Source organism: Hyperolius riggenbachi, chromosome 4, assembly GCF_040937935.1.
Source record: "Hyperolius riggenbachi isolate aHypRig1 chromosome 4, aHypRig1.pri, whole genome shotgun sequence".
In the NCBI taxonomy this organism is placed as follows: Eukaryota; Metazoa; Chordata; class Amphibia; order Anura; family Hyperoliidae; genus Hyperolius; species Hyperolius riggenbachi.
In genome coordinates, this window is record NC_090649.1 from 473,124,595 (window position 1) to 473,139,768 (window position 15,174).

The 15,174-nt window shown below is 43.9% G+C and overlaps 1 protein-coding gene across 3 annotated transcripts in view; it reads right to left on the reverse strand.

Annotated features, from left to right (window-relative positions):
• The window catches only part of SLC30A10 (solute carrier family 30 member 10), a 96,974-nt gene that overhangs the window by 33,928 nt on the left and 47,872 nt on the right, over window positions 1–15,174 (reverse strand). The gene's annotated exons all lie outside the window — the stretch shown is intronic.

The following is a 15,174-nucleotide window of genomic DNA, read 5'->3' on the forward strand; positions in this document are numbered from 1 at the left end:
CCACAAGGTATTTTCCCCAAAGTCTTGGCAATCATTGAGATGTTTTTTAGCAAAATTGAGACGAGCCTAAAGCAGGCCATACACTGGCCCGATTTGCGCCCGTTTCGACAGCAGATTCGATCACTGGGATCGAATCTGCTGCCAATCGTTCACGCTACACGCCGAATTTCGATCCATTTCGTCCGATCCCGTCGATCGTGCCGTGCGGAAAATAACCGTCGATCGCCCGCGGGTAAAGAGCGCATCGCTAGCGGCGTTCGAGTGCCCGACGACCGACGCAATAGAGCCCGCATACATTACCTGCTCCGCCGGCGCGACTGCAGTCTCCCGGTCACCGCTGCTCCATCTGCGCTCTGGTCTCCAGGTCCGGCATGCCTCACTTCTTCTAGCCCGGCAGGAAGTTTAAACAGTAGAGCGCCCTCTACTGTTTAAACTTCCTGCCGGGCTAGAAGAAGTGAGGCATGCCGGATCTGGAGACCAGAGCGCAGACGGAGCAGCGGTGACCGGGAGACTGCAGTCGCGCCGGCGGAGCAGGTAATGTATGCGGGCGGGCGGGGGCAGCAGCAGCAGTACCACCACAACAGATTGTGAACGGTTTCAGGCTGAAATCGGTTCACAATCTGTTTGCTGTAAAGGTAGCCATACGATCCCTCTCTGATCAGATTCGATCAGAGAGGGATCTATCTGTTGGTCGAATCTGATGGCAAATCGACCAGTGTATGGCCACCTTTAATGTTCTTTTTGCTTAAAAGTGGTTTGCGCCTTGGATATCTGCCATGCAGGCCGTTTTTTCCCAGTCTCTTTCTTATGGTGGAGTCGTGAACACTGACCTTAATTGAGGCAAGTGAGGCCTGCAGTTCTTTAGATGTTGTCCTGGGGTCTTTTGTAGCCTCTCGGATGAGTTTTCTCTGCGCTCTTGGGGTAATTTTGGTCGGCCGGCCACTCATGGGAAGGTTCATCACTGTTCCATGTTTTTGCCATTTGTGGATAATGGCTCTCACTGTGGTTCGCTGGAGTCCCAAAGCTTTAGAAATGGCTTTATAACCTTTACCAGACTGATAGATCTCAATTACTTTTGTTCTCATTTATTCCTGAATTTCTTTGGATCTTGGCATGATGTCTAGATTTTGAGGTGCTTTTGGTCTACTTCTCTGTGTCAGATAGCTCCTATTTAAGTGATTTCTTGATTGAAACAGGTGTGGCAGTAATCAGGCCTGGGGGTGACTACAGAAATTGAACTCAGGTGTGATAAACCACAGTTAAGTTATTTTTTTAACAAAGGGGGCAATCACTTTTTCACACCGGGCCATGTAGATTTGGAGTTTTTTCTCTCACTAAATAATAAAAACCATCATTTAAAACTGCATTTTGTGTTCAATTATGTTATCTTTGACTAATAGTTAACGGTTTTTGATGAGCAGAAACATTTAAGTGTGACAAACATGCAAAAGAATAAGAAATCAGGAAGGGGGCAAATAGTTTTTCACATCACTGTAAACTAAATACTGTACAAACGTTTTAACTCATACATGAACATTGTGGAAAACCCAAGTTGAAAATAAACTGTGAAGATAAACAATTTCATCCATCCTACTCCTGAAAAATATATTCATTTTTTTAGAACCTCCCAGTTTTATTTTCAGTTTTAATTTTCTTAAGGACCAGAGCTTTCTGCAGTGATCGGTGCTGCGTGGGCTCTCCAGCCCGCAGCACCGATCAGGATTGAGCCTTGGCGATCAGACTTCCCCCCCTTTTTTCCCCACTAGGGGGATGTCCTGCTGGGGGGGTCTGATCGCCGCCGGCTGTTTGTAATCTGCGGGGGGGGGGGGCTCTTCAAAGCCCCCCTCCGCAGCGTTTTCGGTGCCCCCTTCTTCCCCTTACCTCCCTCTCCCTAAATGGGCTGTGCAGGACGGATTTCCGTCCTGCGCATTGAAGGATAGGCTTCAGCCTATCATATGCCGGCGTTCCCCGGCCAATCAGAGGCCGGGGATCGCTGATCTATGTCACGGCGCTGCTGCGCAGCAGCGCCGTGTGATGTAAACAGCGGGGATTTCTTCCCCGCCTGTTTACAGTTCGCTGGCGAGCCGCGATCGGCGGCTCTCCGGCTGTTCACGGAGACAGTCTCCGTGAACTGGCATGGAAAGGCATGCTATACCACTAACGACCCGCCGACGCCTATCGGCGTTAGGCGGTCGTTAAGTGGTTAAAAAGCAAAAAAAAAGTAGATTTAATGCTATTGTCTCATATGATGATGATTCAGCTTTTCCCATAGTCTCGCAGTTAGCAATCATGTGATTCCCAACAAGACAAATTCAGCAATCATGAGGCCCCCAACATGACAAATTCAGCAATCGTGAGGCCCCCAACAAATCATGAGGCCCCCATCAAGACAAATTCAGCAATCATGAGGCCCCTATCAAGACAAATTCAGCAAAAATGAGGCCTCCAACATGACAAATTCAGCAATCGTGAGGCCCCCAACAAGACAAATTCAGCAATCATGAGGCCCCCAACAAGACAAATTCAGCAGTCATGAGGCACATAAATAGACAGCATTTCACATAAATAGGCAGAATGCCCCCTTAATATGGTAGACACCTCTCACCTGGCTTCTGAATTCTCCTGTACTGGCTGCTGTGCCTGGCAATACTGTTTTTGGCGGGATTGGGGATGATGTGTGGGCTGAAAGGCCTGGCAGTGATGCTGTGGCCTGGCTGGCAGTGATGCTGTGGCCTGGCTGGCGGTGATGCTGTGTCCGGGTTGGCTGGCGGTGATGCTGTGGCCGATGCTGTGGCTGGGTTGGCGGTGATACTGTGGCTGGGTTGGCTGGCGGGGATGCTGGGCTGTGCTTGGCTGGTTGAAGTAAATGCTGGCCTGACTGGTGGTGATGCTGTGGCCTTTTTGACAGTGATTCTGGGCTGGTTGGCTGGTGGTGATGCTGGGCTGGCTGGCCTGTATAGTTTAGGTAGTGACAGGTGCCCCCTAGTTAAGGTAGTGCCAGGAGTCCCCAAGTTTAGGTAGTGACAGGAGCCCCCCAGTTTAGGCAGTGACAGGAGCCCCCCAGTTCAGGCAGTGACAGGAGCCCCCCAGTGTAAGTAGTGACAGGTGACCCCCAGTTCAGGTAGTGACAGGGACCCCCAGTGTATGTAGTGGTAGGAGCCCCCAGATTAGGTAGAGTGACAGGGACCCCCAGGTTAGGTAGTGAGTGACAGGGACCCCCAGTTAGGTAGTGATGGACCCCCAGGTTAGGTAGTGAGTGACAGGGACCCCCAGGTTAGGTAGTGAGTGACAGGTGCCCCCCAGGTTAGGAAGTGACAGGCGCCCCCAGGTTAGGAAGTGAGTGACAGGGACCTCCAGTTAGGTAGTGAGTAACAGGGACCCCCAGGTTAGGTTGTGAGCGACAGGGACCCCCAGTTAGGTAGTGAGTGACAGGGACCCCCAGGTTAGGTAGTGAGTGACAGGCGGCACCCCCCAGGTTAAGTTAGCCCGCCCCTCCCCCCGGGCCCGCTCAGGGCCGTTTTTGGGGGCTGGAGGGGTCGCAGCATGAGGGGAGAGCTTGGTGGCACGTCGGTGGGGAGGGGGGAAGGGCCCCCCCTCCCTCACCTCGGGCTCTCCCCTCTGCGCTCCCCTCCAGCATTGAATAAAGATTGTATGCAGGCGGCGGGGCAGCGGCAGATACATACCTTCCGTGCGCTCCACGGATGCTTTTCTCTCTAGCTTCTGACACGACTTCCGGTATAAACAGGAAGACGCGTCAGACACTAGAGGGAGAACCATCCGCGAAAGAAGGAAATTTGCAATAATTTTTTAGTAGGAGGGCTTTTTGGTTCCTTTTATCCCCCTATACATTCCTAGTAGTTTGGGTCACCCTGAGCTGCTTGGTTACTCTGTTGTACTGATAAAAAAAAAAGAAAAAAAGTTTCTTATCCTCCTTATGCTTCCTAGAAGCGAGAGCGTTCGCTTCGAGGACAAAAAAAAAATGTTGACTGTGGCCATCTTGTGGCCAAATAGTAAAACTACATCTACATACATTTTTTTATGAAATAAACATACATTATTACATTTAAAATTAACTGTTTACCTCCCGCACCAAAAATTACCCAAATACATTTTTTAATGAAAAAAAATGACAATTAACCACTTAAGCCCACAGGGTTGAAATTTTTTTGCATCTGAGCAACTTTCACCTCCCATTCATTTGCCAATAACTTTATCACTACTTATCACAATGAATGGATCTATATCTTGTTTTTTCCGCCACCAATTAGGCTTTCTGTGGGTGATACATTTTGCTAAGAGCCACTTTACTGTAAATGCATTTTAACAGGAAGAATAAGAAAGAAATGGAAAAAAATCATTATTTCTCAGCTTTTGGCCATTATAGTTTAAAATTCATACATGCTACCATAATTAAAACCCATGTACTTTATTTGCCAATTTGTCCTGCCTATTACACCATTTAAATTATGTCCCTATCACAATGTATGACGCCGATATTTTTTTGGGAAGTAAAGGTGCAATTTTTCAATTTGCGTCCATCACTATTTACAAGCCCATAATTTTTAAAAAATATATTAATATACTCCTTTGACATGCATCTTTATAAAGTTCAGACCCTTAGGTAACTATTTATGTGTTTTGGTTTTTTTTATTATTATTATTGTACATTTTTAATTTTTTTTAATTAAAAATTGTATGTGGGTAATTTTTGGTGTGGGAGGTAAACAGTTTTATTTTAAATGTAAAAAAGTGTATATGTCTATTGTGAAATGTATGTGGGTGTAGTTTTACTATTTGGCCACAAGATGGCCACAGTCAAATAGTCCTGGGAGCGATCGAGCTCGCTCCCAGGAAGAAGAAAGAAGACTCTGAACTTTTTGGCACGCAGAAAAGCTGCAGCGTCTGGAGAGACGCTGAAGGCTTTTCTCCGGGGGGAAGCGATCGGTAAAAGGGATTTATAATCCCTTTCACTGTTCGCTGGGCTAACGGCAGGTAGCTGGAGCACGCACGGGGGGCCAGCGGGAGCGTGGTTAAAATACAAAAAAAAACCCATAAATAGTTATCTAAGGGTCTGAACTTTTTTAATATGTATGTGAAGAGGGTATATTACGAACATTTTTTTAAGTATAAGCTTGTAAATAGTGATGGACGCAAAACTTAAAAAATACACCTTTATTTCCAAATAAAATATTGGCGCCATACATTGCGATAGGGACATAATTTAAATGGTGTAATAACCAGGACAAATGGGCAAATAAAATACATTGTTTTTCATTATGGTAGCATGTATTATTTATAAGCTATAATGGCCAAAAACTGAGAAACAATGAATTTTTTCAATTTTTTTTTAATATTCCTGTGAAAATGCATTTATAAAAAAATAATTTGATGGCTTCTCTTTAGAGGCCGCAGTCTTTCTGACAAAAAAAAAAGTTTCCTGTCCTCCTGCTTTCTGGAAGCGAGCACTTCTCCCTGTGGCCATCTTGTGGCCAAATAGTAAGACTATATCTACATAAATGTTTTTAATAAAATAAACCCATGTTATTAAATTTAAAGTTAACGTTTACCTCCCACACCAAAAATTACCCAAATAAAAAATTTTATGGAAAAAAAAAATTACAATAAAAAAAAACATAAATAGTTACCTAAGGGTCTGAACTTTTTTAATATGCATGTGAAGAGGGTATATTGCGAACATTTTTTAAATGATATGCTTGTAAATAGTGATGGACGCAAAACTGAAAAAATGCACCTTTTTTTCCCAAATAAAATATCGGTGCCATACATTGTGATAGGGACATAATTTAAATGGTGTAATAACTGGGACAAATGGGCAAATAAAATACATAGGTTTTAATTACGGTAGCATGTATTATTTTAAAGCTATAATGGCCGAAAACTGATAAATGTTTGCATTTTTCCATTTTTTTCTTAATATTCCTGTTAAAATGCATTTAGAAAAAAAAATTCTTAGCAAAATGTACCACCTAAAGAAAGCCTACCGTAATTCGTGGCGAAAAAAAAACAAGATATAGATCAATTCATTGTGATAATTAGTGATAAAGTTATTAGCGAATGAATGGGAGGTGAAAATTGCTCGGATGCATAAGGTGAAAAATACCTGGGGACTGAAATGGTTAATGCTGAATTATCATAAATACCTTCTGTTTTAAAGTGGACCTGAACTCTTGCACAGGACAGAAGAAAAACAAAGAGAAATGCACCATGTATCTATTCAGAGAGTATATCCTATCTTAATTCCACCTCATCTGTTACTTATCACCGCCGTAACTTGATCCAATTTGTAACCACAGGATGTTAACAATATGTCTGCTTCCATGAAAGCAGGCAGTAGACACACTGCAGATTTATTGCAGGATTCGTATCAGCTGTAACAAAGAAATGTTTTTCTTTAAAGGTTATTATGCTGTTGCTTATCTTTTAGAGCAGAGAGGAAGTTCTGAGTTCAGGTCCACTTTAAAACGGTGGAGTTTACATTGCCCTAGTGTTTTGCTAGAGGTCTAAAGCATCACTAAATTGGCAGTATTCACTGGCAGTGTAAATCATCCCTTAGAGGTCATTTTAACTGGAAGCGCTAAAAAATGCCCATTACAGTGGTGTGAAAAACTATTTGCCCCCTTCCTGATTTCTTATTATTTTGCATGTTTGTCACACTTAAATGTTTCTGCTCATCAAAAACCGTTAACTATTAGTCAAAGATAACATAATTGAACACAAAATGCAGTTTTAAATGATGTTTTATATTATTTAGTGAGAAAAAAAACCTCAAAACCTACATGGCCCTGTGTGAAAAAGAAATTGCCCCCTGAACCTAATAACTATTTGGGCCACCCTTAGCAGCAATAACTGCAATCAAGCATTTGTGATAACTTGCAACGAGTCTTTTACAGCGCTCTGGAGGAATTTTGGCCCACTCATCTTTGCAGAATTGTTGTAATTCAGCTTTATTTGAGGGTTTTCTAGCATGAACCGCCTTTTTAAGGTCATGCCACAACATCTCAATAGGATTCAGGTCAGGACTTTGACTAGGCCTCTCCAAAGTCTTCATTTTGTTTTTCTTCAGCCATTCAGAGGTGAATTTGCTGGTGTGTTTTGGGTCATTGTCCTGCTGCAGCACCCAAGATCGCTTCAGCTTGAGTTGACTAACAGATGGCCGGACATTCTCCTTCAGGATTTTTTGGCAGACAGTAGAATTCATGGTTCCATCTATCACAGCAAGCCTTCCAGGTCCTGAAGCAGCAAAACAACCCCAGACCATCACACTACCACCACCATATTTTACTGTTGGTATGATGTTCTTTGCTGAAACGCAGTGTTACTTCTACGCCAGATGTAACGGGACACGCACCTTCCAAAAAGTTCAACTTTTGCCTCCGCGGTCCACAAGGTATTTTCCCAAAAGTCTTGGCAATCATTGAGATGTTTTTTTAGCAAAATTGAGACGAGCCTTAATGTTCTTTTTGCTTAAAAGTGGTTTGCGCCTTGGATATCTTCCATGCAGGCCGTTTTTGCCCAGTCTCTTTCTTATGGTGGAGTCGTGAACACTGACCTTAATTGAAGCAAGTGAGGCCTGCAGTTCTTTAGATGTTGTCCTGGGGTCTTTTGTGGCCTCTCGGATGAGTTTTCTCTGCGCTCTTGGGGTAATTTTGGTCGGCCGGCCACTCCTGGGAAGGTTCATCACTGTTCCATGCGTTTGCCATTTGTGGATAATGGCTCTCACTGTGGTTCGCTGGAGTCCCAAAGCTTTAGAAATGGCTTTATAACCTTTACCAGACTGATAGATTTCAATTACAGTACTTTTGTTCTCATTTGTTCCTGAATTTCTTTGGATCTAGCTTTTGATGTGCTTTTGGTCTACTTCTCTGTGTCAGATAGCTCCTATTTAAGTGATTTCTTGATTGAAACAGGTGTGGCAGTAATCAGGCCTGGGGGTGACTACAGAAATTGAACTTAGGTGTAATAAACCACCTTGAAGTTATTTTTTAACAAGGGGGGGGGGGCAATCACTTTTTCACACCGGGCCATGTAGATTTGGAGTTTTTTTTCCTCACTAAATAATAAAAACCATCATTTAAAACTGCATTTTGTGTTCAATTATGTTATCTTTGACTAATAGTTAACGGTTTTTGATGAGCAGAAACATTTAAGTGTGACAAACATGCAAAAGAATAAGAAATCAGGAAGGGGGCAAATCGTTTTTCACACCACTGTAAATGCTGCTTGAAAAGAATCCGTGACTTTAAAATGAAAAAAAAAATTTGATACTTTGGGAGAGAAAGTTCTGTGTTCAAGTCCGCTTTAAAGAGTAACTGTTAGGCATAAAATCTAAAAATCAATTCTTTAGTATTAGCTGTTCTACAAGTAAAATGGATGCTAACCAGGTAATTTAAATGTTTAAAATCAATCTTACATTTTTTCTAATTGATTTCTATTCCTCATGCCACCTGGCTCTCATCTTGTACACAGACGCAAAAGAGAAGTTGCGTCACATGCTAAATCAGCCTTGATTGGCTAAAGTATCTGTCCCTCTCGATTATCCCTCCCAAACCTCTGTGATTGGCCACTTAACGGTGCTAGGGCACAGGAAGGGGGTCCAGAAGCTGTCCTCCATCACTATCCTCGGCCCCTCTCCTGCAGTGTGCCATGTCCGCACTCCCGCCACATCTTTCTCGCCCCGCATGCCCTCTCGGCATCCCCTCTCCTACACACACTATTATAAAGCAGAGCGGGGAGGGATAAAAGCAGCGCACACAGACTCACCAACGTTTGGTTCCAGGCACTAGAGTTCCCGTCTACAATCTCTGCACTACCGCCGGTGGTAGTGCAGAGATTATAGACGGGAACTCCAGCGCTTGGAACCATTAATAGGTGAGTCTGTCTGAGCTGCCTTTATCCCTCCCCACTCTGCTCTATAATAGTGCGGGTAGGAGAAGGGATGCCGAGGGGGGAATGCTTTTTCCTATGGGACCCAAGATGGCCCCTACCAGGAACAGAATTCTCTGAATTTCATTCGTGTTTTTAATTTGGGATTAAAACGTGGACAGTGTAATACATCTGTTATGTAAGTAGAGCAAGTAATTATCTACTTGCTTATGTGGGTTTTTTTCAATCCATTGCATGGCTAATAGTTCTCTGTAATGAAAAAAGGGTACTCACCTCAGTAGAGAGAAGCCTCTGGATCCTATTTTGGCTTCCCCTGCCCTCCTGTGTCTTACGGCGGTCTCGCTGCAGCCCACGGAACGCACAGCCAACAATTTGTCAGGCTGTGCAATATTTACCTTTCTGGCTCCAGCGGGGGCGCTGTTGCGGCTCTAAGCACGGAGATAGGTGGAAACAGACGATCTCTGTCGCGTCTGCGCTACTACGCAGATGCAGGAGACTTGCGCCTGCACAATAGAGTGGACAGCGATCGTCTATTTCCGCCTATCTCCGAGTGGAGAACCCATACTGCGCTGGAGCCGGGAAGGTAAGTATTTACATCCCCGCCGTTCGGGGAGATCTATCGCTGCGCCGTGGGACACAGGAGGACGGGGGAAGCCTCGATAGGTGAGTACCCCTTAGGGGAACTTTTTTTAGGTACAGATTTTCTTTAAAAAGGCTAAATTCAGCATTGATTTTTAGTAACGGCTTTTTTCGGTCTCTTTTAGCCCCCTATACTAACCTACTGGTTCTGGGTCATCCTGAGCTATCTGGGTACTTTGTACAAATGTACCAATACTGATTATGAAGGACCTGGTGGGGGCGGTAGAGAAAGGGAGGCCTGGGGTCAGGCAGTTTATGGCCACTTCCCAAACTTTCATAATGATTCCGTTTTACAGTACGTGATTTAAAGTAAGGTAGTTATTAAGTTCTTGAAGTCACACCCTCAGTAATCGACAAAAAGTTTTAATTATAGAATAAAACTGGCCTGATATCTCATACTGCGCTGCACTACTTTATCATTGCGTTTTATTTTTAAGACACCCCTTTCATTCCATAGCGTCTTATCGATTCATTGGTACTGGTTTAAAGGAAACCAGAGATCAACGCTTTGACACAAAATAAACATATCCCCCGATAGATTTTACAAAATAAATACTATACCTGCTATTTTCGCCGCTCTGGTGTGCCATTTTTTTTTTACTAAAACTCCATGCACAACACAGTTCATCAGAAAAGCATATTATTTAGTGGACTGTGTGCAAAATGAAATCACCATTTCTAAAAACCTCTTATGACTAACAAATGTAAATGAAAAAAAACGTTTTTCAATATACCGTTAAATTAGCAGCTCCTCCCATCTGCAGCTCTCTGTGATGCTGCAAGTATACAGAACAGGAAAGCAGAGCCAGAAGGGGGCGGGCTTGGGTTCGAAAAGACATCAGAGAAGACTCAGCTATAATGATTCCTGAGCAGGCTGTTAACAGGCAGGCTGATCCGGAACGCATGCAGTGTGAACATCAGACAGTGCAGTCTATGCAATGTCTGATGTTGTGCATGTCGGCCTTCCGCACGCATTGGCGAAATCCGGACGGCAACGCGTGCAGCAGGGGCGTTGCTAGGAACATAAGAGATCTGGGGCACTTTGGGCACTCCAGACAGAAATGGGTGTGTCCATGCACCAGAATGTGGGTGTGGTCATGGGTAGAGCCACATTTACATGAACTTAACAGCAGTCTAAGTAGGCCTACCCAGAAAAATGTTGGATGAAGCCCCATCTCCATTAATACGAAAAAAAAACCCAACAACATATAAATAGGCACATAAATAGGCAGTGACACTTAAAGGGACACTGTAGGGGGGTCGGGGGAAAATGAGTTGAACTTACCGGAGGCTTCTAATGGTCCACCGCAGACACCCTGTGCCCGCGTAGCCACTCACCGATGCTCCGGCCCCGCCTCCGGTTCACTTCTGTAATTTCAGACTTTAAAGTCTGAAAACCACTGCGCCTGCGTTGCCATGTCCTCGATCCTGCTGATGTCACCAGGAGCATACTGCGCAGGCCCAGTATGGTCTGTGTCTGCGCAGTACGCTCCTGGAGACATCAGTGGGATTGAGGACATGGCAACACAGGCGCAGTGGTTTTCAGACTTTAAAGTCTGAAATTCCAGAAGTGAACCGGAGGCGAGCCGGAGTATCGGTGACTGGCTGCGTGGGCACAGGATGTCTGTGGGGGACCATTAGAAGCCCCGGGTAAGTTCAACTCCTTTTCCCCCGACCCCCTACAGTATCCCTTTAAAGAGACTCTGAAGCGAGAATAAAACTCGCTTTTTCCCTTATATTCTACACGTGCATGTTTGCCCCTGCTAAAACACCGCTATCCCGTGGCAGAACGAGGGGTCTTTACCCCCCAAATCCCCCCCTGCAAAATCCACAACCAACTTGGTTGTAGATTTTGATGCTCATGGAGGCAGAGCTATGAGCTGTAGCTCTGCCCCATGCGTGTCTATCAGCGGCGGATCTCCGCCTCTCCCCGCCCCTCTCAGTGAAGGCAGACTGAGAGATAGACGCGCTGAGAGGCAGGGCTGCGGACGTGTGGCTGGACGGCGTCCTATGATCTATGTGCTGTCTTCTCTGTGGGTCCCTGTAACAAGGACCCTGATGTGAGTGACCCCTTTTAAAACTTTTTATGCTGTTTTATTGCGCTACATTAAAATTGCTACAGATACGCTTAGATGTGCATTGTTTTTTGCATGCTTCTATTTTGGTGAAATACTGCATATGAGGATTTGAGTTATTCTGTTCAAACTGGAGAGGAGGCCGGCTGTGAAGACACCTGCTGCTGTCCTCATAAAGCCATATTACAGACCCTGTAATTAAGGTCTGTAAGGATCTGGTAAGCGCATCTGTTTTTATGGTGTTCTCGGTGGTGGACATAAGTGAGCCCGCGCTGAAGTGTTTTATTATATAATGTTTCACAACAGCTGAGATTTGATTCCTGAAGCTTAATTTCCCATCAATCAGTACTCCCAGGCTGAGTTTTTCAGGTCTGAGCTCCCTATCCTTAGCGGTGTTGGTTGAGACTGGGGCTGCTTTGCTGTTGAGCCCTGGCCCTCGATAACAAGGACCTCAGTTTTGTCAGCATTAAGTTTTAGCCAATTCATATTCATCCACTCCTGAAGCTCAGCTAAGCATGAGTTTATTTGTGGAGTAGGGTCTGTGACGTCAGGTTTGAATGACCAATATAGCTGGGTGTCATCAGCATAGCAATGATATGTCAGGCCATGTTTTTGTATGATTTCTCCAAGTGGCAGCATGTATATGGTGAAAAGTAAAGGGGATAATATTGCGCCCTGAGGTACACCGTATTTTAGTGGTACAGGGTTGGAGAGGAAGGGCCCATTTCCATGGAGACGGCAGACCATTGCAGATGTATGGCTCGTACACATGTATATCTTTTTTCACTCATTTCCTGGTAGAGTGACAATATATTTAAGTGACAGTGCCCATCCTTACATGTTTTAGTTTTATCTCTAAATACATGCACCCTCCCCATCACCCATTGTGATTTGTAGTATAGGTCTACTGTTTGGGCACATTAGCGGCATGCATTTAAAGAGACTCTGAAGTGAGTCTAAATTCACTTTTTTAACTTATAGCCAGAAGCAGAACTATAAGCCTGCTAAACCACCGCTATCCCGCGGCAAAGCGAGGGGTTTATACCCCCCAAATCCCCTCTCCTAACTCCAGGGAGCGCTTCCTGAATGAGACAGAGCTAATGGCTGTAGCTCTGCCTCTCAGCGCCTTAATCCCCGCTGATCGCCGCCTCTCCCCACCCCTCTCAATCTGCCTTCACTGAGAGGGGTGAGGGAGAGGCGGAGATCCGCGTTGCGATTGACGTGCATGGAGGCAGAGCTACAGCTTAAAGCTCTGCCTCCCCGGGCAGCAAAATCCACGACCAAGAAAGTCGTGGATTTTGCTGGGGGGTTTTGGGGGGTATAAACCCCTCGTTTTGACGCGGGATAGTAGCGGTTTATCAGGCTTATAGTTCTACTTCTGGCTACAAGTTTAAAAAGTTAATTTAGACTTGCTTCAGAGTCTCTTTAAAAGCATGGCATCTTTGGCGTTCCCATTCATACCACTGAAAGCTGCAAGCCGGTAGTCTTTTTAAAGAGGAACAAACATACTGTAATTAAGTTACATTAGTTATGTTAATTAAAATAGATAGGTAATATATTCTCTTACCCACCCTGTTTTAAAAGAACAGGCAAATGTTTGGGATTTCATGAGGGCAGCCAACTTTTTGGTTGAAAGGAGGTGACAGGGAGCATGAGACAGTTTCAACTGTCCTGTGTGCTGATCACCCCTCCCAGTTGCTAGGCAACATGAATAACAACATATGAAATCCCATCATGCTTTGCACAGCATCAGAGAAAAAAAGCCCTGGCAGTTTTCTTTGACGGGTGGAGCTTAGCTAAAAATGCAGCTAAAATGATGCTTTGGTAAGAAAAACAAAGTTCTGATGCTGTGAAACTGTTAAAGAAACACCAAGCCTTTTCAGTGCTGCTAAGTAGATTTTTAGTCCGGAGATTCACTTTAACCAGTTCACCCCCAAGGGTTTTTACCCTAACGGACCAGAGCAATTTTCACCTGTCCATGCTCCTCCCTTTTATTCCCTAATAACTTTATTACTACTTATCACAAGAAATTGATCTATACCTCGTTTTTTTCGCCACCAATTAGGCTTTCTGTGGGTAGTACATTTTGCTAAGAATTTTTTTATTCTAAATGCATTTTATGGGAAAAATACAGAAAGAATGGAAAAAAAATCATTATTTCTCAGTTTTTAGCCATTATAGTTTTAAAATTAAACATTCTCCTGTGAATAAAACCAACACTTTTTATTTGCCAAGTTGTCCCGATTATTAAACTGTTTAAATTATGTCCCTATCACAATGTATTGCGACAATATATTATTTTGAAATATAGGTGTTATTTTTCTGTTTTTTTTTTTATTTTTATTTTAGCCATAATTACAAACTCCTATGTAATAAAATAAAATTAATTTTCCCTCAGTCAACTATTTAGTGATTTTAAGCAGATTTTTTTTTTACAAGTGTTTTTTTAAATGGGGGGGGGGGGTGGAAATGTAATTTATTTATTTTATTAGTATTATGTATTTTACATAGTATGTTTGTGCTTGTATGTGTAATATACTTTTTGGCCACAAGATGGCGCTAGTGAACACTCTCCCATTAAGGAAGTGATCACTTTTATTTTTTTTACACTTTATTTAACGTAAACAGTTTCCTGTTTTATGAATGGAGGTGGCCGCTGTTCGCGGTCACGTCCATTCACTTCAGGCATTGCGTTTGGGTAGAGAACCGCTCGGTCCTCTTCCCCAATCACTTAACAAGGGATCCCGACGGAAACGGCGGCGGTAGCGGCGCGGACACGTGCGGAGCGGCGGCGGGAATGCACAACGTATTAAAACGTCATGTTGCCGTTAATAGGCTAAAGCATGACGTTTTAATGCGTTACATTGTCATTAAATGGTTAAGCAAGACAGCTGTTTTTTGGAGCTGCCACACCCTCCACTCCAACCCTATTCACTGGCCTGGGTATCCCGCAATACACTTGCAACTTCTGGTTGAGAGCAGATTTGTGGAATACCGTATACAACACAGGCTGCTGCTCTCCACTGCCACCTTTCTTTTACCGCAGGCAACAATATGATACCTTCCCATTCAGAGGAGCACATCAGTGGATGGGCCACATTCAGGTATTGTATCAGATATTGTTAGGGTGCCCCTCCCCATTAAATGTTAATAAACAACGTGGCCCACCGTGTTTCAGATTTTGGCCCCTTGTGTGATGGAGTTTGACACCCCTGCCCTAGATGTTGCCACCTGATTGATCACATGATTTAGGGGGCTTCATACTAGGGACAGCCCCACTTTGGGCATTCCCCTAACCAAAACTAACACAATGGCCTCAATTCACTAAGCTTCATCAAACACTTTACCGAACGTTTGATAATTTACTTCATGGGTAAAATCTCATTTTGAATTTACTAAGGTGTTATATATTTATCGAATGTTTTATCGAAACGTTCAATAGATCTATAACACCTTAGTAATTTCAAAATGAGATTTTACCTATGAGGTAAATTATCAAACGTTCGGTAAAGTGTTTGATAACGCTTAGTGAATTGAGGCCAATATGAGAATAACA